At 43.3% G+C, this 25333-nt stretch overlaps 1 non-coding gene across 4 annotated transcripts in view; it reads left to right on the top strand.

The window, feature by feature from the left end:
• Positions 1-192: 192 nt before the first annotated feature.
• The window catches only part of LOC105099529 (uncharacterized), a 57142-nt gene continuing 32001 nt past the window's right edge, over positions 193-25333 (top strand). For 2 of the 4 annotated variants that reach the window (XR_010376919.1, XR_010376918.1), the window contains exons 1-3: positions 193-273; positions 11387-11498; positions 11880-12014. This is a non-coding gene — a transcript (uncharacterized LOC105099529). Of the gene's footprint in view, positions 274-8036; positions 9300-9813; positions 10502-11386; positions 11499-11879; positions 12015-25333 lie in introns of all 4 variants that reach the window. The other 2 variants (XR_010376920.1, XR_010376921.1) reach the window with 2 other exon arrangements.

Here is a 25333-nt window from a genome sequence, read left to right on the forward strand (position 1 = left end):
GGTTTTCCCAGCAGCGCCTTGCGGTGGCGGGAAATCTGGCATCCGAGGCCCTCCCCGCTCCGCCCTCACTGGCGGGAATGCTGACCAATGGGACGAGAGGAGCTCGCGGAGCTCGGTCATTGGGCAGCCGGAGAGCCGGAGAGCCGGGGGAGCGCTGCATTCTGGGAGCCGTAGTCTTCCTCCCTTTTCCGGATGTTTCTCAGGGCTTTTTTTGATTGCGGTTTCCTGAGCTGCTGAGGAGTGAAGAAACTCAGCCCGGCGCCTGGACTGAAGGTAGCTATATGTCAGAGAATGCGGGTTTGGAACGCAGGGAGATAAAAATATAAAGGCAAATCGCTTTAAAAATATACTCAAATCAACAGACTCGCAGACATAGTAAACAGTCTTATGGTTACCGGGGAGAGGGGGTGGGGAAGGGGTGGGAAGGGATAAATTTGGGAGTTTGAGGTTTGCAAATGTTAGCCACTATATATTAAAGAAAAAAGATTTAAAAATTCCTTGTGTATAGCACAGAGAACTATATTCAATATCTTGTAATAACCTTTAGTGAAAAAGAACATGAAAACGAATATATGTACACACACACACACACGACTGGGACATTGTGCTGTACACCAGAAATTGGCACATTATAACTGACTATACTTCAATTTAAAAAATTAAAATACATATATTCAAATCAGGTGTATTATAATTATGTTTTTTTTTTTTGGAACAACCTCAAATGGCATCCATGAAAAAAGTGAATTTAGGGAATCTAGGGAGGAAAATAGAATCATAGCATCTTTGGGAAGGGTTCTTTAGTTCAGCGACCCATTTGCTATCTGAATACCGTGGTCTGAAGTATTCAGACTGCAGGAGTGGTGGAGCACGTGAAAGGAGAATTGTTGGAATGTGCGCTCCCTGCCCCTCGTCCCAGAGATGGCCTCTTGTGCTAGAGGAAATTCTGTATGTAGTTACTACACAGTCCTACTTACAGATGGGTAAATTAAAGGCTTTCTCGTCTTATGAGAAGATAGCGAGATCTTTTTAAATAACTTAGGTTTATTGAAAGATAATTAAACAGAAGAAACCAAAAAGGTGTTTCAAGTCACTCTTTGAGTATCAAGAAGTAACTAAAATATAGCAAATCTGAAATTAAGAGACCAATTGCATACCCCAGGAGGTTTTTTGTTTGTTTTTTGGTTCTTTATAGTCTTTTGCAGTTTGTTTATATTTTTTAGTTTTATTTTTGAGGTGTAATTTATATACAGTAAAATGCACAAATCTTACCTATACAACTCAATGAATTTTTATTATGTATACAACCATGTAACCATCCAGTGCACAATAAGGAGCAGCCCCATTACCTCCACATGTGTTTTTAATTTTACTGAACAGGACTAGACACCTGGTGATTCTATATCTGAAATTTTGGCCAACTAGTTGTTAAATTGTGTTTGAAGGTCTCCAGGACTCACTGTACTCTGGTAAGTATGCTAAGTATAATCTGCCTAAACAAAATATATATACTATCTATTTGTATGTGGATATGTATTTTTAGTTATTATACAGTTTGTAATTACCATATGCTTTGTGTCATCCTAGTGGGCAGATGCATCGACCCCTAGTCAAAGAAAGAAGGCTGTCACCTGGCTGCTTGCTTTTGTTTATATTAACAGGCAAAAAAAAAGGAATTCTAAATAAGGATTTTGTTTGCAATTATATAGTAAGAGATAATTACTTATTAACTTGAGAATGCTTTTATCACTTGTTCATAACTGTCATTTTATGAATATATTGAAGGCAAGGCTAACAATATTCTCCACTCTGGAAACAATTTGAAATTAACCCTAAAAGAACCAGGAAGCTTAGTTCAAACAAGTAAAGAAATCAGATCATTTGCAATGGAAAGTCCAAAGGAGCAGAAATAATGAAAGCCAAACTTTTGACTCTAACACACGTTTCTGTGGGTTTTAGTTTCCTCATATAAAAGGTAAGGAAATTAGAAAATCTCTAATAATCTACCCTACTCTAGCATTCCTTTGAACTTAAGGCAAATTTGGAAACTGTGTAAAGACAATTCCATTTAGAATTAATCCTGCCGTGGTTCTGGATAGAGATTTGATTTGCCTTAATGTCATTATTGTCTGCTGGTAAAGGTATTAGGATCTTTAATCGGTGTTTCTCCCTTTGGTTAGGGCATGAGATCTTTGAGCAGAGAAAGTGTGTTTCCTTTGCTATCCCCTGCTCTTCCAAACTGTTCAAAAAGAACAACCAACATTGTAAATCAACTACATTTCGATTTAAAAAGTTTAAAAAAAAAAGACAATGGGCAAAAAAAGAAAAACAAACACTAAGCCAAAAAAAAAAAAAAAGGCAATCAATCAGAATGTTGCTGGAAAAAGTTAGGGGCATTTGTACCTAATAGAAAGTCCAGCTGAGCCAATGGTCGGCCTCTAATTATTCAGAGTCAAGAAGCAGGGTCACCTGATGAAGTAGTGCATCCATGGTTTCCATTATTGCTTACAGTGTTTCTTTCCCTCTGCATCCCTTTTCTCTCCACCCTAGGCCTTGAAAGACCTCCACCTGGCTCCAAAGCTAAAAAATAAAAACCAAAAAAAAAAAAAAAAAACTCAGGAGGCTCCTTGCAGAGTAAAAATATGCAGGCTGCTGGTTCAAAACAGATTGCAAAGTGTATGTAGTACTATCTTTACATGTCTTCAGGGACTATAAAGTACCCAAGATACAATGCAAACCCATAATAAATGTTATTTATACTTACTAAATGATATGTATCTTTATCCAGACCAATGATCAATAAGTTGCAAAACTTTTCAGACCTGTGATTAATAACTAGTTTTAACAGCATTTGTAATAGAGTCAATAATATGGTAGATAACTTTGTCTGGTGACAGATAACTTTGCCTGGTGATCATTTTGTAAAATGATCAGATAAAATATAAAAAAATATATAAATGATCCTCTAAAATATAGAAATATCAGATCACTATGTTGTACACCTGAAGCTAATATAATATTGTAAGTCAAATATACTGCGGTTTTAAAGATAAATAAATAAAAGTAAAAATAAAAAAAATTTGGAACACACACAACACAAATCCTCACTTTAGGCCCTCAGGAAAGTGCCATAATCCATTATAGCCCTTTGACATTAACGCAAAGGCCACAAAATCTTGGAGGTCAAAAACTCTACACCTCTAGGGGTCAGAGCAGCCCAAGGAATAACCTACAGGTCTAGGCTTTCCCTGATCAAGCAGATCTTTTCGCTTCTATGATGTGAACTAGGCAGAACCTTCTCCTGATGCTGTAGTCTAGGGCCACAAGCACTAAAACAAGCAAACTCAGTCCTCTTTCTGGCCTCTCTACTGACTAGTTGTGTGACTGAGGCAGCTGATTTAACCATTCTGTACCTTTAAAATTAGCCTAGAAGTAGTATCTAGTTCAAAGAATGGTTTCAGTATTCAGGAGGTAATAGCAGGTGTAAAATACTGAGAAAAGTACCTGGCATATAGTAAGCAATAAATGTCAACCATTGGTGGTGGTGGTGGTGGTGGTGGTAGACAGTATTAAAGTTGTACTTCAGGAAGATTAATCTAGGCAGGATGTGTGGAATGGACTATTTTAATCAGATACAAAGAAATGAGCCTGGAAAGGGTATTCAAAGGAAGGGACCGAAAAAAAGAGGACCAGAATGAGACATTTGAGAGTAAAAACAGACAAATCTAAAAGCTATTGGGGAGGGTGGGAGGTGTAGGGATAAATTGGCAGTTTGGGATTAGCAGATACACACTATTGTATATAAAACAGATAAACAGCAAAGTCCTACTGTAAAGCACAGGGAACTATATTCAATACCTTATAATAGCCTATAATGGAAAAGAATATGAAAAGGAGTATATATATGTATAACTGAATCACTATGCTGTACACCAGAAATAAACACACCACTGTAAACCGACTATACTTCAATAAAAAATTTTTTAACAAAATTTTTTTTAAAAGCTATTTGGGAGGAAGCAGGAATAAGGCGGGGGAAGGGGTAAAAGTTACATACATAGCATAAATACATGTGCCTCACACACAGTGCCGTAAGGGTTTACAAAAAGCATATCGTTCCTAACGATAATTACTTAGGATGAATAATTACTTTGCAGTTAAGACAGAAAAAGAAATTTTAAGAGACATGCAAGTCTCTTAAAACAGCATGAGTCAGGAGAGGAATACAACTCTGACATTCAGTTCCAAAACTTTGTTAGGACAGTATGGAAATGGGAGGAAATTTAAATTTTGTTGAATTTTAAAACAAAGTATTTATAAACTATACCTCAATAAAGCAGAGTGTATATAAATTATGCCTTAAGCAAGTTTATTCTAAAGATCTTGGCAGAGAAAATAAATCGTCAAAGCAGCATGACTGCGTGTGGTCAGCTAGTGGGGGGTCGGTGGGGAGGAAGAGCCAGTGCTCTTTGAAGTAAGCTGAATGTTCATTTTCACTGGCTCTGTGCCGTTTGCCTGAAAACCTCCAGTTCCAGTCTAAGCATTCACAGTTAGTTTGACAGACCAGAGGCCAGGGTTTGGGAAGACTGACTCTCACTGCATCCTCCACTCACTGAACATTTGACAAATGGGAACAGAATTTGAAAGATGTTTGTGAAGCACCTTGGGATACAATCTGCAAAAATGGTTGTACTGATCACTCCCCTGCCCTTTCTAGAAATATACTAAGATCACCTTCTCCATTTCCCACCCCCAAGCTCATACCCCCAGCTCACTTCTGGTAGCTTCGTATATTCTTCTAGCTCAACTGTGGGACTCTTCAGATAAAAAGAAATAAAGCCTTCATTCCTTCTTCCAGCCCTCCACTCTTTAGAGAGTGTCGAAAAACCTTTAACACTCTAATTTTATATGTTAAGTGCTGCAGTGATCAAAATAAAAAGCTCTGAGAAGCTGAAAGGTTTAGTATTTACCTCTCTCCCCAGCCTTTCACTGAACTCTTTGATAAGCCTCCAAAAATTATCTCTGATCTGAAATCAAACCCAGATGGATGTTTTTCCTGGCCTGTGTTCATCTGGTTAGCCACCTGTTTCCCTCTGTGCTAATACAGGAAGGGGATATGAGAAAATGGAAGGTGTTGGCTCAGAGCCCTAGAAGTCTGGGGAAGGTGGCTTTTGAAGTCATTCTTGGGGGTGGGGAATAATAGCTGAGTGGTAGAGTCTGTGCTTAGCATGCACGAGGTCCTGGGTTCAATCCTCAGTACCTCCATTCAAAAATAATAAATACTGTCTCTGAGCTTCCTAACCCATAGATCACTTCCAACCATAAAATCGACTTTATTTTTTTAAATAAAAATTTAAAAAATAATTATTCATTCACTGCTGTGTTCCAATGCCACCTTCATTAATGGAAATGCAAAGTATGTCAACAATGTTTATAAAAAATAAGTGACTATCAGGGTGTATACTGGAATTTCAGAGCTGGAAGTCACCTTAGAAGCCATTTAGGGTAAAGCCCCGTTTCATAATCTAGGTAACTGAAGCCCAGAGAAATTCAGTTAGATTCTAAAATCAGTATATTTGAAATAAATAGAGAAATAATAGAGATTTTTTAGATTTGACCAAATCAAACTTTTAGAATTGAAAAATACAGTTATTGAAAGAATAAATTGGTTAAAAGCAGAATAGGCACATTTGAAAAAATAATTATTAAACTGCAAGTTGGAGCTGAGGACATTGCCATGATGCAATAGAGTGGGGGAAATGAAAAATACAAAGAGAAGTTAAGGGAAATGAATGATAGAATGAAAAAGGTGAAATTATATTTAATGGGAAATTCAGATGGAGAAAAATAAAGGAAATAAAAGAAATACTAACTAAAAATTTTCCACAGTTGATCAAAGACAAGAATCCTCAGAATACAGAATCACAGTGAATCCTAAGCAAAGAATGTAAAATTAAATCTTCACTTAAGTACACTGTAATGAAACCAAGAAGTATGGGGGAAATATTAAAAGCAATCCAAAAAGAAAAGAGAAACATTTTAGACTGACAGCAAGTTTTTCAGCTATACCTTGTTAAGCTATTACTAAAGAGGCAAGGTACTTTAAGATTAAACACTCTGGACCTTTGTTGAATGGAGTCTGTATTTGTCTGCGAGGGCTGCCATAACAAAATTCCACAGGCCGAATGGCTTAAACAACAGAGATTTATTTCTTACTCTTCCAGAGTTCTGGAGGCTAGGAGTCCCAGATCAAGATCTGGAAGGGTTTGGTTTCATAGTAAGAGCTCTCTTTCTGGCTTGTAGATGTCTACCTTCTTGCCGAATCCTTACATAGCCTTTCCTTTGAGTGTGTGCAGAAAGAAAGATCTCTGTCTTAACACTTCTAATAAGGCCAGGTCCTATTGGATTAGGGCCCCACCCTTATGATTTCATTTAACTGTAATTATCTCCTAAAGACCTTATCTCCAAATACAGCCAAATTAGGGGTTAGGACTTCAACATATAAATTTTGGAGGGACACAATGCCACCCACAGTCAACTCCCAAAGATACATTTCAAGAAGAAGGAAATTGAATATAGAAGTAAGGAATGGGATGCAAAAGAAAAAAAAGAAGTGGTGAGCAAAGAAACTGGTAAACAGAAAAGTAAATCTAAAGAAGGGTTGACTCTAAAAGCAGTTGTAACAATAATGAGTAATGGGGTGGGGGTAAAACCTAGATCGCATCATCTCATTGGACGTCATTATTGGCGCTCCTTTTAATTGTACTGCGGTTACTGTTTGCGTATCTGTCTCTGCCGCGGGAACGTGTCTTCTTCCGCTTGTTACCCTGAGCGCTCAGTGCAGTGCTTGGGAACATTCACGCTGAACACACAACTTCAGATCGCAAATGATTTCCTGGGCTCTTCTTTAAGCCCTCCAAGCCTTTGCCTTTTGCTTCACTGCCTTTGAACTTCTCTTTGAGAGGTTCAAAATTTGAAACCATTAAGCCTTTTCTGTCTCCAGCTTGGAGAGGGGACCCGCAAACCAGCTGCTTGGTGTCTCACAGAGCGCTTTGTTGGGAAGATAAAAGAGATAGACGGGGTCGGGGGGTGGGGGTAGTGTCTGGAGATGGGGACTTTCTGGAGGGCCCCAGAAGTGCCCCAGAATCTTGAACCTGACTTGTTTCACTTTGTGGGAGCTGTGACAGGGAGCCCTCCCCTGTGTGCCAGTCTTCCCACATCTGGCCCTGGCCTTCTAAAGCCAGCCGTGGTCTTTGCCACAGTTCTCTCTTTTCAAGAGAAATCACCTGGTGCTTACAGCTTGCAGCAGTGGGAGCGTCTCTGGGAGGTCTTTCAGCAATAACATTGTCCCTCACTGCCATTCCAGCCGCTCCCTGAAATAGATGTAGAAACAGAGTGCAGGGCCTCTCATGTGAAGCTGGCCTAGGTGTGGTCCACCGTGACCCTCCCATCACCCACTGAATATTGTAAAGAAAGAGGAGGAATCACAGTCTTACTGCCCCCCAGCCTTCAAACTGCTCCACTGGGGAGACTGTACCAGGAAGGGATTGTGAACTGTAAACCCCCGCATGGCCCAGAGGACTTGCCTGGACATGGTGCCTAGAGACTTGACCAACTTTAGCCTGGCTTCTGCCTGCACTAGGCTGTGTCCCTGAAGGTGACACCTCAGACCCTGTGCTGCCTTTGCTCAAGAAATGGCAATGCCGCCAAACCACAAGATAGACTTCGTCCCAACCCACGATGCCAAACCATTTCCAGTCATTGTCCACTCACCCTTTCTATAATTTTCCATTTCCCCATGGTCCCCTTTTTAGCTCCTATAGTTTCCCCTAGCCTCTTTTTGTCCTCCCCCCCCTTTCACTTCCTTATAACCACATTTAGTTACCTCTGTTCTCCCTTTAAAAACCTCAGTCACCTTTGTCTTAGTTGGAGTTGAGCCTAGTTCATTTGGGAGTCTTGTTTCCCTACTGCAGTAGTCCAAATAAAATCCATCTTGCCGCCTTCAACGGGTGTCTGGTGCTGTTTCTCTTCAACAGGACCAGTCCAGGACTTCCACCGAGGGCTTTAGCCCTCACACCCCCAGGCCAGGAGCCAGCAGGAATCCCAGACACCACAGCAGGCTCCATCTGGGGTCCAGTGGCCCCAGCAGAGAGCTGGCACCTACTGTCTATGATGGAGGAACCCACCATCAAAAGGGGCCTAAAGACAGTTCACCTCAACACTTCAGTCTGTGAAGACGTGGCCAGGTGTCCTCAGGTGCAGGGATATGTCTGGCACACACGCTGGTGTCATATCAAGTTCAAGGCCCTCAGGGTGTCTACAAGAAGAACCACAGCCACCCTGCACTCTGGGCCAGCCCCTCAGGGCTGCCCTTTCCACAAAGAGATGGATCAGGTGCTGCAGATTAAGATCAGTGCCAGCCCAGACAACCTCAGAAAGCAGATCTAGCTCTGGGATCTCCATCACTACAACCAGTGGACCCAGGGGAAGAAAAAAAGCCATTAGCAGAAAGATGGGCCAGAAGGGCAGGGCGCTCTCCCAGGAGCAGCAGAAGCTCCAGAACCAGAGGTGGAGATGCAGATGAGCATCGGTTTAAGCTGGAAGGGGAGATAGTAGAGCTGCCCAGTGACCTTGCTGAAGCCCAGCCCAACAATACAGCTGAGACAGCGATTGGCCAGGGTGCCCAAGGGACTGGGGCAGGTAACTGGCCAAATGTGTTCCACCAAAGCCCTGCTGCCGTGGGACTGGGTGGAGCAGGAAATCACAAATAATAAAACCCTCCAAGGACCTGGAGCTCCTGAAAATTTAAGAAAAGATGGTTTCATGGCAGGTGTTGGAGCCAGCATGTTAAAGCTGGAAAGGACAGCTGGAGACCGTCTTCACCTCTTACGCTTTACAGATGAGAAAACTAAGCCAGAGGAAGGGAATTTACAGAAGCTGACACTGCCCAGTTAACTCTGATGCCGTCAGGAGACCCCCAGCTCAGTGATCCTTCCTCTAGCTTCCAACTGACTCTTGCCTGAAATGCACTTTATGATGGGTCATCATGGGAATCTCTTCTGGTCTTGAAACTAGGGCCCGGAAAGAACGGGATGACAACAGCTAGAATTTCTCTCTCTTTTCTCCAGCAGAAGCCCCGAGGAGGCAAGTCTCCAGACAGAAACCAGCCTCAGAGAGAAACTCCATCACAGCCCCACCAGCTTCAGGAGAGTCTACAGCGCCCTCTAGTGAGCCAGGTGCTCCAGCTCCAGCCCAGAGCCAGACCCGCAGACCTGCTGCCGTGATACCGCACAGCGCAGGTGCTTGGTTAGCCAACTGCCCCGGGAATCAGCTGCCCGGCTGCAGTGCCACAAAGACCAGCACAGTCCCCACATGGCAGTCCTGGTCCAGATGGTCCAAGACACAGCCAGCACCAGGAGGCAGCAGCCATTCTTTAGGACACTGCTGGTGATGTCCATGATGGGGTGGCCCTCCTAGGGTCACCTCTAGGCCACCTTGCACTCAGGGTGCACCATTAAGGGTGGCTGCAGTGGCTGAGGGCTTGATGGCGGGCATCCTGTTTCCATCCTGAGTTCCCTCAGGACATACTGTCCGGGCAGCTGCAATGGGATGGCTTTATGTCCGCAGCATCCTTTGTTTACTAAAATGGCAGGCAGCATTTTTCATTCATAGCTTTTAGGGAGAGGTTCAACCTTCTCAGCTTGGCACGCAGCCCCAGCCAGCCTCTGCAGCCTCACACTCCCCCCTCACCCTGGCCTCCAGCCTGCAGATCTCCCAAGCGACCACACTGTGTCATCCCTGTGCCTTCTGCAGGCCCCACTTCTGGGAGTTCCCGCCGCGATGCTGTCTGTCCTTCACCACTCAGCTCAGGGTCACCTCTTACGTGTCTACTCAGTTTGAGGCTTCCCTTCTCATCAGCCGCACACCAGTTCTTATCACAACGGCTCTTACTGTGTCTTAGCTTTACCTCTGCTCAACCTTTTCCCCCACTGGAATTCTTGAAGGCAAGGAACGTCTCTTTCATCGTTGTATACCTACTTCCAAGTACACAGCAGGCTCATAAACTGTTTAGTGAATGAATGATCTGAAGAGTATTTGCACTGACGGGGAAGGAGAGGGTGAGAGAACGGCCCCATGGCCTGAAGGGCTCCTGGGCAGCTTCAGCGTACCTGTAACCTCTCCCAGGTGTGACGCATTTCAGCTGAGCTTGGGAGCACGGACTCGTTGACTGTCAGAGGTGGAACAGACTTCAGAACTCAAGAGTAGCGGGTTGGAGAGGGGATGGGACAACAGAAGCAGAGGTCAAAAAGGAGGGAAGATGCTTCGCAGCTGGTTTTGAAGATGGAGAAAAGGCCACGAGCTGAGGAATGCAGGTGGTGTCCAAACACCAGAGAAAGCGAGGAACAAATGCTCCGCTAGAGCCTTGGGAGGGAGCGGAGCCCTGCCTGCGTATTGACAGTAGCACACTGAGACTGATCTCAGACATCTGACCTCCAGAACTGTAAGATAATAAATTTGTGACGTTTTTAAGTCACTAAGTTTATGACAATTTGTTCCAGCAGCCATAGGAAACTAATATAGATTATTATTTGAACAGAGTTGGTTCAGAGGAGGGCAGGTGTGTGTGTATATATACGTATATGTTTATACCTTTATGGGTGACAAAAGCAGCCCTCGGGAAATTTAAAGTAGACTGTTACCAGGTCCAGGCTTGTACTGTTAGCCGTGCCGTCAGTAAATCAAGGGGCAAGTTGTTGGGGTGAGGAATAGTGACTTTACTCGGAAAGCCAGCAGACTGAGAGGATGGTGGGCTAGTGTCTCACAGAAGCATCTTGCCTGAGTTAGAGTTCATGCTGCTCTTATACTGTGAGAGGAGGGAATAACGTCAAACACTTCCTGGTTCCCGTCAGACTCTGGAGGGGAGGTGTTCATTTCTCCCTTCCTGCAGCCATTCCCCGGTGGTCCGGATGGTTCCTGTGAGCTGAACAAAGGTGTTTTAGCTTTAACGCTCATTACCTGGGAGGCAGGGCTCCCAGAGATGGGCCATTATGTATACCTTAAGCTTATAGGCAACATCCCTTTAGTGATGAACTAGTAGCAAAAGCAATAGAATATGAAGGCTACAGTAAAAGTAACAGATGCTATATGGAGTCAGATTTGTTCTTCCCGATTATAGGACCAACCGATGAGTAGATCAGTCACCGTTAACTGCTTGGGCGCTGAAGCAGCCACAAGCATGTAGCAGTTGCATACAGGTTCCTGTGACGGTGCAGTTTGTTCCCCTTCTGCTGGGAATGACCAGCCTGCATGCCCTCTGCAAGTGCTTTATAAAAAGATATAGCACCTTGGAGCATTACAAACACCAACAGCAGTGCTTTGTTCTCAGGAATGGAGAAGGGAGGGTCAACACGGAAAGAAGAAAGAAGGCCTGGAGAAGTTCAAGTGCAAAGGCAGGATGGACAGTCATCACCCCAAGTCGACCAGGCCTGGAATGCCAGGTAACGACCGGTAACTCCACTTGCCTGGAACCCCAGCAGCCTTCGTGTCCCATTCCTGGCCGCTCTGCCGCTAGTTCTGCTCTGTGCCCAAGCGAGGGTGGAGGCTGTGGTCCAACTCTGGGCAGAGGACCTCACCTCAGTCTGTACAGAGACTGTGGGGCCAGCAGCAGCTGGTGACCACCTCACAGAAGCACTCTGTTCCCCAGCCCCTTACCCTGGGTGCACTGCCACTGGCCTCTCAGCTGCCAGAAGCCCTGCTCCACAGCATCCCAGACAGCCACGAGCACTCACTGAAACACAGCTCCTCGGGGGTGGTGGGTTGGTGGTAGGGGCTGTCAGCCACTGATGCACATTCCGCCCTCCCGATTTCTTTTTGGACAGGGGGTAAGAGAGTGCCTGCATCCCACCTGTGGCAAAGCTGACTTGCCTTCAACACTTGGGAATCATGGCTGCATCCCTGACAGCCGAGGCTGCAGTGAAGGCCAGGACTGGCATGACATGAAGAATTACTGAAAGGTACTGACAGCCGCTCAGATAGTTCTTTTACGTGTGCCTCCAGCAGCCCAGCACACATCGGAACCTCTCCATGACCTCCCCAGGTCAGGCTACGTTTTCTGGAGGTCCCGAAAGGTAGCACAGATGGCATCTCCCATGTCGTGGAAGGCACACCCAGCCCTAGATCTGCCCACGCAATCAGAGGCACTGGGAGGCCAGCTGACGCGGTCCAACGGCTGCTTTCTGAGATGCGGAGAGAGGCAATTTCACGTGGGCGGCTTCCCTTTGAAGATGCAGGGCCAGATTTTGCAGATACAGTAGAATGTCTCCTGAGACATCCGGAAGGCTGGCCTCCATCTGTGGGGGTCTAGTCTCCCTGCTCAGAGGTCCTGCCAAAGATGAGGCAGCGTGGGGAGGGCCCTGGTCCCTTCTCCCAAGGGGGCAGGGCACGGTGGGTCTATAAGCAGAGCGTGGATGACCACTTGGGTCCTCCAAGTGTGGGGATGGCTGATCCAGCTGGACCTGCATGGCCTGGATCCAGGCAGCCCCCGCCCAGTCTCCTCACTTCCAGCCACAGCCTGGCAGCCACACAGCCCCTCCTGAACTGGGTCCATGGGGTGTGCTTGGCGGTTGTGGACGCCACTGAGCTAAGCTGGGCAGAGTGATGTGTGGAGGTACGTGCCTTTTCTCATGACGGGTAGTGAAATTCTTCTCCCACAGGTAGGTGTGGGCACCAGGAAGCTCAGGGTTGAGTTTGCTGATGAGTATCAGACCTGCCATTATGAGCTGGCTTAGGGTATGAGGGTAATTACATCTGTGGAAACCATGTCGGCATCCTCTGCCCATTTTCATATAGACTGAGTCAGCAAGACAAGGGCCAGGAGACAGTGGCTCTGAGCAGATCAGACCAGGTTCTCAGTGGGTATTACAATTTGTCTTCTTTTCTTCACAGACTTCCTCTCCTTAATGTCTCCTTCTGAAGGACTTTTAGTTTCTCCAGGCCTTCCACCTCTCTTCACCAAGCAAACTGATTGGTGAAATTCTATGGAAAATTCCTTCCTTCACACTAAAATCAAAAGTGCCTTGAAAGACCAAACTCCTTCAGTTTTACTTGCCCTGATCATCTGGTGCCCCCACAAGGAAGCACATGAAGAGATAGTAATTTTTTTTTAAATTTTTGGACAAAATGACAAGATCCTTTTCAATCTCAGGTTCCTGGCTTTAAATTATAATGTTCACCCTAGATTTTAACTTCATTATTACAAAGAAGGGCCTGTCTCACGGGAGTGCAGAAAAAGAACAGATCAATTATTCCTTAGGGTTTTCAGAATGAACAACCACAAGGAAGAGTGGACTTTAACATTAGCGCTGGCTATTTCTAGATCTGAGTTCTGGCAGTGCCAAGTCACTTAGAATGCCCTTTTGAGCGGCCTACTGCTAGAACCAAGAGGCTGCAAAGGACTTCTGCACACACCACTGCAGTGTCTTTCCTGATGCTTTCCCCCTAATGAAAATCTACTCCCATAGTGTTGTGTGTGCTTTAGGCTGCTCTTTCACTAAGTGATGGCGTCCATCCTAGTTAGGTGTAGCCTAGCTCTTTAGGGCTGTGTGACCTCCGTAAAGTTACCATCCCTCTCTGTTGTTCTCCTAGTAAAACAAATAGGTTACCTCACCTAACCCTAAAGTCCCCTTGCTGTGCTAGCATCCTCAAGTTAAAAGGTCAAATCCCACAGGACGTCAGCGGAAAAGATGACTGAAACTGTCTCCAAGGTGGTTTAATAAATATAATGTGGTAAACATTAAGAACTCAACAGTGCATTCCACAAATATTTCTAGGAATTACAATAGGCACAGAGGATAAAGTGGAATAGCCATGAAGATACTACTTTTGGTCATGCTCGTTATTGGATCAGCAGCTTGGAGAAGGAATGTGCAGGATTTGGTCATCCTCTTCTAGGTGGCTGCTCGTAGCTGGGAAGTCTGCTCGCTGCTGATGGCTGATTCTTGACTTGGGCAGGACTGAATATTGTTTAATGGTTTAGATGATTCCTTTTATACAGTAATTAAACATAATTCCTAAAACACTATCTGGGAAGGAGCTTATTAGTCACTGTCACAACCTTGGGGCTGACAGTCGGCTCATTGTAATAGCATATTTCCTGCCCACTGTTCCAAAAATGACACTCACTAAACTTTTGGCATCTTACACTTGGAAATGACAAAGTAGCCACCCCTCACTGATCAAGAGGAAATGTGGGTGTCCATAGTGGTCAGGGCCCTCTCTCCCTCCCCAGACCACCCGCTGAGGGTCCTGCACTTCTGGAGAAGGAAAGTTAAAGAAGTTAAAGAGCCGCACGTATCCTCCCCCGGAGGGAGCAGCTAACTGCAGTGCTGGTGCTGTTCTTAGACCTCCGGCCACTGTTAACACTTGAAGTGAGTTTATCAGGCTGCTTCAAGCGGACTCTTAGCTGAAGGCAGATCCTTGCACAAAGGAGAGTTGGTCTTCAGGGACAGGTCCAGGGTGTGGGTGTCCCCTGACAGAGTTGGCTTCTGCAGTTTAGGAACTTGGCGCTCACCAAAGGAAAGCTAGAATGAAAAAGGAGAGAGAAAAATATTTTTTGAAAAGCATTCCAACTAAAGAACAAGCAAAAACCCAAACCAGACAAAACCTACGCAGTCTGTCTCCTCACTTCCCCTCTTTGCAGTAGTTTCCCTGAGTGACTGCAAAACAGAGTTCACAGAAGTGATAGTCCTTGATGCAAGAAGCTGGCCACTAGGGGACTTAGACTGTTAGAGAAGTGAATCCTTGAATTCAATCCTTAACGGCAAAATCACTGGGGCTTTGTCAGCGTGATTTGGTTCTAGTTCTGTTGCTCCTACAACCAGCTGTGTGGCTTCCAGAGACCTGCGTAGACCTGGGAGGCTGTCCACGCCGGGAACACTGAACACTCTCAGAAGCCAAGCTCATGGCTCAGTGGGCTGAACCTGCCTCTACACTTGTTTTCTTTTAATTTTTTAAAATTAGTTGCTAACATTAAAATATTAGGAGATTTCTAGGGGGAAGGTATTTCACTGGTAGGATGTATGCTTAGCATGCACGAGGTCTTGGGTTCAACCCCAATACCTCCATTTAAAATAATAATTATAATAATAATATATGTTAGGAGATTTCTTATAACAATCTGGATTTCCAGCCTTGGGAGGTGGGAGGAGATTCCATTTTTTCCATCATCCCTGGACCTTTATTCCCCACATATTAGCAAAATACACTTACTAGATATGCTAGATACAGTCCTTACCAAGCCAGACTCACACGGTGCTTCCTGCCCGGGACTGAAGCATTCGCCTGTGGGCCTGGGCTCTGCCCCTGTACTCCCTGGGATGCTCCAACCTGGAAGGCTGACCCTCATCTTCTCACTCAGTCTCCTGTCACACCTACAGGGACTCTTTGGTACACTCACGTGCTTCTCCCAAGTCATGAGAAAGTATTGTGGGAAGCCAAGTCGAAGCCCTCAATTGATATAAAGCCTATGGAAATTGACCAGAAAAGGAAGTGAATTTGGCCTTAGAAAATTGAACAAATTTTTCCCCATCAACATAAATGAAAAGAAGCTGATTAAAGACTACCAAAAGACTGATGAAAGGATCTGGTTGTGATTACCATTGGCCTACAGTGCTCTGTTCTTTCTGTCTTCTAGTCCCACGACTTTTAATAGGTTATTGAAAATAATAATACTAATAACAGCTCTATTTATTGACTATTGTATGCAAGGAACAGTGATGTTAGAACTGTTATTATCCCCATTTTATAGATTAGCTGATGCTTAGAGAGGTCAACTTCCTTTCACAGGTCACAAAGCTGGCGGAAGTGGGATTTGAACCCAGAGTGTGATTCCAGAGTGAGAACTCTTGGTGTCTGTGCCTTGGAACGCCTTTAGGTCAGGGAACTGAGTCTCTTTGTTTGTCTCTAGAGAGAAATAGATGCTCAAAAACTACTGAATGATAGGAAGGGAGGAAGGGAGGGTGGGAGGGGGAGAGAAAGAAAAGGAGAAAGAAAGAAAGAAAGAAAGAAAAGAAAAACACCAAGGAGAGGAGTAGAATTGTTTTTCAGGATAGATAAAGCGTCCTTATTCTGACTGATGATCTGGTAAATACCTACCCTTGTTTCCAGTCTCCATCTCAATGGCTCCTCCTCTGATTCCTTTTCTAACTCGGATGTTGTTTAGCAGCAGCCTGTACCTGCTTCATGCCTCCCTTACTGCGCTTTTCATGATTACTGTAGTTTTATATGCCTGTGTCAACTGGGGAAAAACGCATGACCAACAAGTTGAATTAAGTTTTATTTGAAGACCTTGCTGAGGACTTAAGCCTGGGAGACATCCTCTCAGGTCTGAGGAACTGCTGCAAAGAGGTGAGGGAAGAGCCACAATATATAGGAGTTTTTGCTGGGGAAAACAAACAAAAAACAAACAAACGAAAAACATGTTGTTGAACATCAAAAGATTACTGCTAATCATGAAAAACAGATATCTCAAGTTAATGACTTTAGTGCTTTTCTATCTATGGAAGGATGCAGGAGTCTGGGCTCATTGAAATCTTTCCTTTGATGTGCACCTTAGCTCTCTAGGGCCAGTGTCCTGTTTCTCTCCATCCTGAATCTCCCCAGGGTGCACAGTGGGGGCAGTTGCAGTGGCTGAGGGCTTGAGAGTGGGCAACATTCATTGATTACCGGAGTAACTGGCAACAGTCCCTTCCATACCTGTCTCCCACTCTGGGCTCTGAGTTCTCCAAAGATAGGATCTTTCGGGGTACTTCCTAGCACTTAGTTTGGCCACATAATCTATATAAATCAGTGAGTGGCCTTTTTTGGAGCCTGATCCCGTATTTACAGATAATACCTTTCTGTCCTCTTACTAAGCACATGCTTTTTGTGTGGTTCAAAGTGAAACTTGGGAAGCCTACAGAGGGGTAATGGCAGTCTCCTACATTTTATATTTGTGCGTCCTGAACACATAGAGTCAGAGAGAATAGCAAAGAAAACTAGGAAGAGGGATGCAAGACCAAGGCAGATTCAAAGCAGTCTATGCTACAACTTCTACAGGCAGCCTGTTTATTCATCCCACAACTGTTAAGCACCTACTGTGTGCTGGTGCTGTGCTTGGCAGTGGGGTATAGCTATAAGCAAAACAATCATGATTTCTATTCTCGTAAAGCATATGTGCTAGTGGGGGGAAAGAAGTAATAAACAAGTAATTAAACACATACATAAGATTTTTTAAAAATAATAGTGCTATGAAAGAAATAAATCATGGAGGTGGAGTAGAGTGAGCAGACTGGGCACTCTAGGATGGGTGGTCAGGGAAGGCTTCCCGGTGGAGGTGACCATTCAGCTGAGACCTGAATAATGAGATGGAGCCACACCTGAGTGTCTAGAGAAGAGTGTTTTGTGGAAAGGGAACAGCAAGTGCAAAAATGCTGATGCTTCTTTGTGCCATTAACCAGAGGGAGAAGCATCTGAATGCCGTCTGACAGTTTGGTGGTCTACTGTTTTTAAATAGAAATTATACAGTCTCTGATGTTCAGGCCATTTATAATGTGACTCTGCATCTTTTCTAACTAACCTGATGACCTCTGATTCAGAAATCCTCCCCTTTAAGAGTGCCGATGCCCTGCACCTGCATCCAATATTCATGCATGCTTCTGATTTTCTTTTTTTGCTCTCCTTTCTTCTGAAATATTCTTTTCTCTCCTTTGCCCTTCAGGGCTTAGTTAAAATTCCATCTCCTCCATTAAAAATGGTTTCTCAGTGGGATCTATTCAGTACCTTGATTGCAGTGGTGGACAGGCAGTACTACATGGATGATAAAATTGTTTAAACTTCAATACACACAAAAGAGTACAAGTAAAACTGGAGAAATGAGAATAAGATCAGTGATTTATATCAACGTCAATAACCTGACTGTATGATAGTACTATGGTTTTGCAAAACATAACCACTGAACAGGGTACAGAGACCACTATTTCTTACAACTGCATGTAAATCTACAGTTGTCTCAATTTTTTAAAGTAAATAACAAAAAAATTACATTTTCATGGAAACAGTGAAATTTTAAATTTTTTATTCATTTGAAAAAAAAAAGATTTTCAATTTGCCAAGAGTCCATATCCTCCAGTCTACACATTTCTAACTCGCTCATTATAATGAGCAAAAGGTATTGTCTAAATAAAACCATACCAGTCTTTTACCCTATCAAAAAAAATCCCACTGAGATTCATTGGGAATAATATCTTCTCAGGGAAAACTTGCTGGTGCCTAGTAATGATTTCCTTCCCCCATTTTATGTTCACAAATTGCCCTTCAAGAACTTTGCCCAAGATTGGACCTACAGTTTGCAGAATCAACTTTCTTCCCCTTTTCCCAAACTGGGACAGTGTGTACCCATCTACAGTGCTCTGGCACCCCTCCCTGGCTCCACGGTCCCCGGAAAGCTGCCAACAGTCTTTTCACATATAAATTCTTTTGGTACCCCAGCTGGACTTTGTCCAGGCTTGGAGACATAGCTCATTCAAAGGCAGGCGTGCATTCTCCTACAATATCCCACTCATTATGTGCTTCAGTGTCTTCCTACTGATATTTGTATGATGAGTATTCAATGTCACAAATGTTGGAGCAGGGAAGCTGGTGTTCTGAGGAAGGAGCCAGGAAGTCCTGGATGGAAATTTTCCAGTGGTACAATCTTGGGCTAAAGCAATTCGATTCTCTGAGCTTTTGTTTGCCCACCTGTAAAATGGAAAGAATAGTAGCTATGATTATTGTTACACTGTCAAAAAATGAAGAATGAATGAGCTAGTGTTTGTAGGAGTGATGAGCACAAATTAATGGTAACAAAGCCAATGAGATGGGGAGAGCTTCTTCCTCATCGATGTGGGAATGTATGGGAATTTATGGGACTTTGGAGCTGGAAGCTTCTGTAGAAGTTGTTCAGTCCTTCCTCCCACTCGGTGAGACCAGTATTCATGAAACAGCACATTTCAGCTTAAATAGCTGCTCTCTGTCACCTGTCACCATCACAGCCTCTGCGCCTGAGCAGTGTACCTGTACCTTCAGTGCTCCATCAAAACCTGGAAAAGAGCAGGGAGGGTATAGCTCAGTGGTAGAGCACATGCTTAGCATGCATGAGGTCCTGGGTTCAATCCCCAGAACCTCCATTTAAAAAAAAAAAATTTTTTTAATAATAAGTAAATAAACCAACCTAACTTCCTCCCCCTCCTATCCCCAGGAAAAAAGGTAAAAAGGGGCCCCTGGGCTTAAGGAGTTCAAGGTCTAGTTGGTAAGAACGGGCTTCATCTTTCCCAACTTCCTTTGCCTCCCGTCTTCTTTCAGTTCCTCAGATTCACTGAGCTCCTTCCTTCCTACCTCAGGGCCTTTGCAGATGCTGTTCCTTAGAATAGTCTTCCTGCCACCCTTCTTCTGGCTGCCTGACTCCTGCCCATCCTTCAGTTATCTGTTTAAATGTCACTTCCTCAGAGGCCTTCCCTGACCACACCCTACCCCCCGCCCGCCACACCATGTAATTTAGGTCCCCTCCATTACACTTTCATAACTTCCTAAAGTTTGGGGATATTTTTGTTTCGCCTTTGCAGCACTCATTATTTGAAATCACTCTATGTTTGTTTGCTTGCTTGTTTATTATAGCCTGTCTTGCCTCGTTTACATTTACCCTCTAGAAGGGTAGAGGTCAGGTCTGTTTTGTTCACAGCGGTTTGTCCCATTCCAGTCGTGTTGTCTGGCGGACAAGTGTTCATGAAGCATTTGCTTAGTACATGAGAGTGGAAGGGCACACACTCATTTAGGAGTTAAATGGTAATGTGAAAATGCCTAGAATTAAAAGGAAATCACCATACTCTGTATGCTACTATAGTGGTGGATATATGTCATTGCACCTTTGTCTAAACCCATGCAATGTACAACACCAGGAGTGAACCCTAACGTCAGCTGCGGACTTTGGGTGATGACAATGTGTCAATATAGAGTCATCAGTTATACCAGATGTCCCACTCTGGTGGAGGATGTGGATAAGGGGGGAGGCTATGCATGCATGGAAGCAAGGGGTATGGGAGAAATCTCTGTACCTTCCTCTCGACTTTGCTGTGAGCCTAAAACTGTTCTAAAAAATTACTAAAGTCTTTAAAAAAAAGGGAAACCAGAAAAGAGACATATACATGTAAGGGAGGAGTTGAGAGCGTCAAGGAAGAGGAGGGACAGGTAGATTTGGATAGAAGGAGGAGGGGCTGGGGAAGGGCATAGCTCAAATGGTAGAGTGTGTGCTTAGCATGCACTAGGTCCTGAGTTCAATCCCTGGTACCTCCACTAAAAATAAATAAACAAATAAATAAATAAAATCACCCCTCCACCAAAAAAAAATCTTTTTTTAAAAGTTGTAGGGGCTGCATTCTGAGTTGGGGGAGTAACATGAGAAGAAGTCTAGGCTGTAAAGATAGGTTTGCTGGTCTCAGAACTGTTGAAATGCTAGCCTGCTGGTTTCCCACTGGGGAAAGTTGGAAGACCAAATTAGACAGAAGACCAAATTCAGACCATACTGTGGAGGGAGGGCCTCAAAAGCCATTCTAAGAGACAACATGATGGAAGCAGTGGGGGTGCAGTACAAGGTTGATGGTGAGCTGGGCAAAGAGCAGAGACAGGCTCTTGGGGATCAGCTAAAACACCCTCGTGGTTTTCCATAACTGAGATTCTAAGGGCTCTTTGACAGAGGGGATCCTATTATTCTTTTATATCCATCGCTACACCTTATTAAATTCTAAGCATTCAAGGATAGATCTGTAACCGACGTAGATGAGAAAGCACAGATAATACACTGACATAAATAGATGAAATACTCTTTCATTGGAAAAAAATGTGAAATTACAAGCATATGTTTCCTTTGAAACTTCAGAACAACTTGAACCATGGGCTAATTTTATTTTATTTTTTATCATCAAATATCTGAGATGATTAGAGCATAAGAATAACATTTTTTTCTCTAAATCAAGAGACAGTTTTTCGACCCTTGTTGCGTGGATGGAAAATGGAGGGAGAGAGTTAAGACAGTATTTTGTGTTTCTTGCCCAAATATTGCTGTCATTTGCTTCGTGCTGCCTGATACAGCATCCTCTGTCTGCTGGGCACTAATCACTAATGACTGTTGCTGGATTGACACCGGCCATGTATTTCCTCATCTTGTCTAGCTCCTTAAAAATTTCTCTTTGCAACAGAGCTCTGATGAGATGAGAAAAATGCTTACTCTGTGTAAAATATAAAGCTGATACAAAAATGACCTTGAATTAAAAGAGAATGTGAAACACCAATGTCTAGGCACTTGTTAAAAATGACAGTGTTGTATTTTTTGACATGAAAGAAACTCATGTGGAAGAAACCCACCTATCCATTCTCCCCTTGGTCTGCTATGCAGATGGTCACTGGTCACCTGGCCCCTTGAAACAAAGATTATATTTCACACTTATCTCTTGTAGCTAGGTGTGGACATTGTCTAAGTCCCTTGTATGTCTATTGTAACATCTTTAAATAAGAATATGTTATATTTTTTAATCATCTTTCTTCCCAGAAATTCAAAGCTTCTTAAATGTTTTTAAAAATAATACCTCTATTAATCAAAATTTCAATATCCATAGTGTTTAAGGTATTATAATGTTTTTATCACCAAAATACTTTGCAGCTGTTTTAAAAGAAAAACCAGTGACTTTCCAACTCACTCTAGGACATTTTTTCTTATTTTTTTCTCCTTCCAGTGGGGAGGTAATCAGGTTTATTTATTTGTTTATTTTTAGAGGGGATACAGTGGATTGAACACAAGACCTAGTGCATGCTAAGCATGCACTCTGCCACTTGAGCTATACCTTCCCCTCTTATTTTTTTCTTATTTTGATACCTGTTCTATTTGATACCTAATCTATTTCTTTGAAAGAAAACAGAAGAAGAAAGAAGCAAAGTGGCCTAATTTCATTCAAATGTGCAGTCATTTCTTGATAACTATTTGCAACAAAGACAATTAGACTACCTACTTAACATTTTAATACCCAATTTAGGGTTAGTAATGTTTAATTAACACTACGCACATTTTACATGAAAAAAACTGATGTATGAGAACTATGTATCAGTTAGGATTCTCTGTGGTCAGCAACAGAAGCCAACTCTGGCTAATTTAAGGCGTTTATTTTTTAAATAGCTGGAAGGTCATAGAATTTTCCAGAGTGTGAGAGCCAGGCTAAGAGATCACATTGCAGAGTGGACATCCCTGCTGGTGTTTGGGTTCAGCAGCCTTTCGTGTGGACCATGTGGTGGAAACAAAATGTCCTGGCTGAGCAAGGACACAGTTTGGTGACCTTGCCATGATCTTGAGGGATAAAGGCATACTTGGCTATAAAAATGGGAAAGCGTGGCCTTGAGATTTAAATTAATTTTACACAAGAAATGATAACCACTCTTTCTAACTTAACTCAAGTACAGACACATCCACCATCTCATAAATCTTACAAAATTGAGTCCACAGGACACTGTAAATAATGCATGTGTCCTATCTGTTATATTAACAAATACAGATGAACAAGCCCAATATTAAACAGCCACCTAATTCATTTGTACGTATTTCAGGCTCCAAAGTTGCCCTCCAAACTCTCACCGTCATTGAAGCCACTTTTAAGAATTTAAGAGGGATTAAATTTAATGGATTAAATCCATTAAGATGGGTTATTGGCAGCGAGCCAGGAGCAAAGCAAGGAGCCAGTCCTGACATTCTGACTGAGGACGTTGAGATACAAAACAGCTCGTGACTTCTTCCCCCAACCAGAGCAGAGTGTCCCCTCTGCAGACGGTTGTTGTAAGTCACCAAGATGCCCTCACTTGGGTTGGTTTCAGGGTTAGCGAGACAGGGTGAGAAACAGATGGTCTTCGGACACCTGAGTCTTGGTTTTGGTCACGCCCTTAAGGTCTACCTTGCCATTTTCTCAGGATATTGACACCACCTGGAAGTGTGGCTCATTGTTATTTGCTGCTTGTAAAAAGAGGAAATGCCTCGCGGATGTCCCTCATCACACTATCTCACTACTTTTAAGACCAGAAGAGAGAATGATTAGTAATAGTAATAAAATTCCCAGCGCTTACCAAGCAGACACTATGTGTTGGGATTGGGCCAAACACTTAGACGCTTTACATCCTTCCATCCCCGTGAGAATTCTTTGCAGAAGGCACTGCCACATCTCTGTTTTACAAATGAGGAAACTGAAGATTTGGAAGGTTGTGCAACTTTTTCAAGGACAAACGCACAAGTGGAGAGAGGTAGCCCAGGATTAGAATTAGAATCCAGTCTGCAGTGGAGCCGCCATGTCTTACCCCGCTCCTTCCCTGTGGGAACCTGGCCTTTCTTTTCCTCCTGGCATCTTTCCTACAAGGACTGCAGTCTTCCAGCACCCTCCACTCCCCTTCACAGCTCTCCTTCTTACTGTTAGTCCCATGGCAATGCCCTTGGTGTGTCATTATTAGTATGGCTCACTGGGGAGCCTCTGTGTTCTTCCTGGAACATCACAGAGCCAACCGCCCTGTGATTAAAGATTAAGTTCTTGGGAGCAGAATTTCTGGGTCAAAGGCATATGCTCTTCTAATCTGGATAGGTAGTGACAAGTTTTTCTTCAGTGGGGTCACCACGGGTGTGTGTTTCGCTCACCGGCTCACTGAAACCAAACTTTTCGATCTTAGCTAACCTAATACGTGTAAAGTGGTATCTCAGTGCGACTTGAATTGTATTTCTCTTTTGATGAGTGTAGTTGAGCATATTTTAAAATATCTGAGAGCCATTTTTATTTCTTCCCTATCTTTCATTTCTATCCCTATCGTTTTCCCATCTTCTGTTGCATTTTGGGTGTTTTCCCCATTGCTTGTCCTTTGTTCTAATAAAAGTGGCGAATACTTTGTTTCATTTCACTTTGATGGGTTTTGCCAAAAAGAATTTTATTTATTTACTTACTTATTTTATTGTGGGAAAACATATAGAACATAAAATTGACCATTTTGGCTATTTTTAAGTGTACAGTTCAGTGGCATTAAGTACAATGACTGTTGTGCAACCATTGCCATTATCCCTTTGTAGAACAAAGATCACAGATAGAAACTCTGTACCGATTAAATAATAATTCCCCAGGCCTCCCTCCCTTAGCTCTGATAACTACCTTTGTACTTTCCATCTCTATGAATTTGACAACGCTGCGTCTCTAAGTGGAATCAGACAGGATTTGTCCTTCTGTGACTGGTTTATGTCATTTAGTATAATGTCTTCAAGGTTCATCCATGTCACAGCAGGTGTCAGAATTTCTTTCCTTTTTAGAAACAAAGAATACGCCATTGTATGTATATGCCACATTTTGTTTATCCAGTCAGAATTTTATTTTAATGTGGAAAAAATCAATTTTTAATGGTTTCTGATGCTTAAACCAATCAAGGGTATAAAAAAATTCTTCTCTAGTTTCTTCTACTGTATTTATAGTTTTTTAAAATTTAACATTGGAAGCTTTGATTCAGCTGAAATTTATTCTAGCTGAATACAATGTTTGCATCCAACAAAAGGAGAAAGCCATTTTGAAGACTGGGCTCCCCAAGACAGATTCTAGAACAGAGAGTTGAGTGCAAGGAGTTGGTTGGGGAGCACCCTCAGGAGTCACGTTGTTAAGGAGTGAAGGAGGCAAAATTGGGCAGAGGGAGAAGTCGAACTGAGATGCAGTGGTTACAAAGCTTCAGCCAGTTCCGCGAGTCCGGGACCTGGAACAGCCTTTCACAGTCATCTTAAACTAAGAGGGCGGGGCGTTGTACTCCTTCATCAATCAGTCCTTGGGTCTGACTGACCCTGGGGTGTAATTTTGATGAAGCTACTCCCTTTGGCTGAGAGCAATTCCTGGGGAGGGGCTCAGCCAGGAGCCCTCAGCAAACAACGCTCCCAGCAGATGGGGAAACAGAGCCTTGGACCTTCAGGCGGGAGGTGGATGGTTCACCACGGCATCTACCACACCACCTTCCCGACCCCATATATTGACATATGCATCTCTTAGCCACCCTTATTATATATGAAATTTCATATGTATTTGAATCCATTCCTGAACCTCTGTATTCTGCTCCATTGATCTGTTTCTTCATATATCAGTAGTATATTGTCTTAAAATTATACTATTATAATATACTTTAATACATGCTAGGGCTAGTCCCTTCTCACTAACTTCAAACTTTTCCTTGTTGTTCTTGCTTGCTTATCTTTCTATATGCACTTTAGATTAGCTTG

This window comes from Camelus dromedarius, chromosome 19 (genome assembly GCF_036321535.1).
Source record: "Camelus dromedarius isolate mCamDro1 chromosome 19, mCamDro1.pat, whole genome shotgun sequence".
Classification (NCBI taxonomy): domain Eukaryota; kingdom Metazoa; phylum Chordata; class Mammalia; order Artiodactyla; family Camelidae; genus Camelus; species Camelus dromedarius.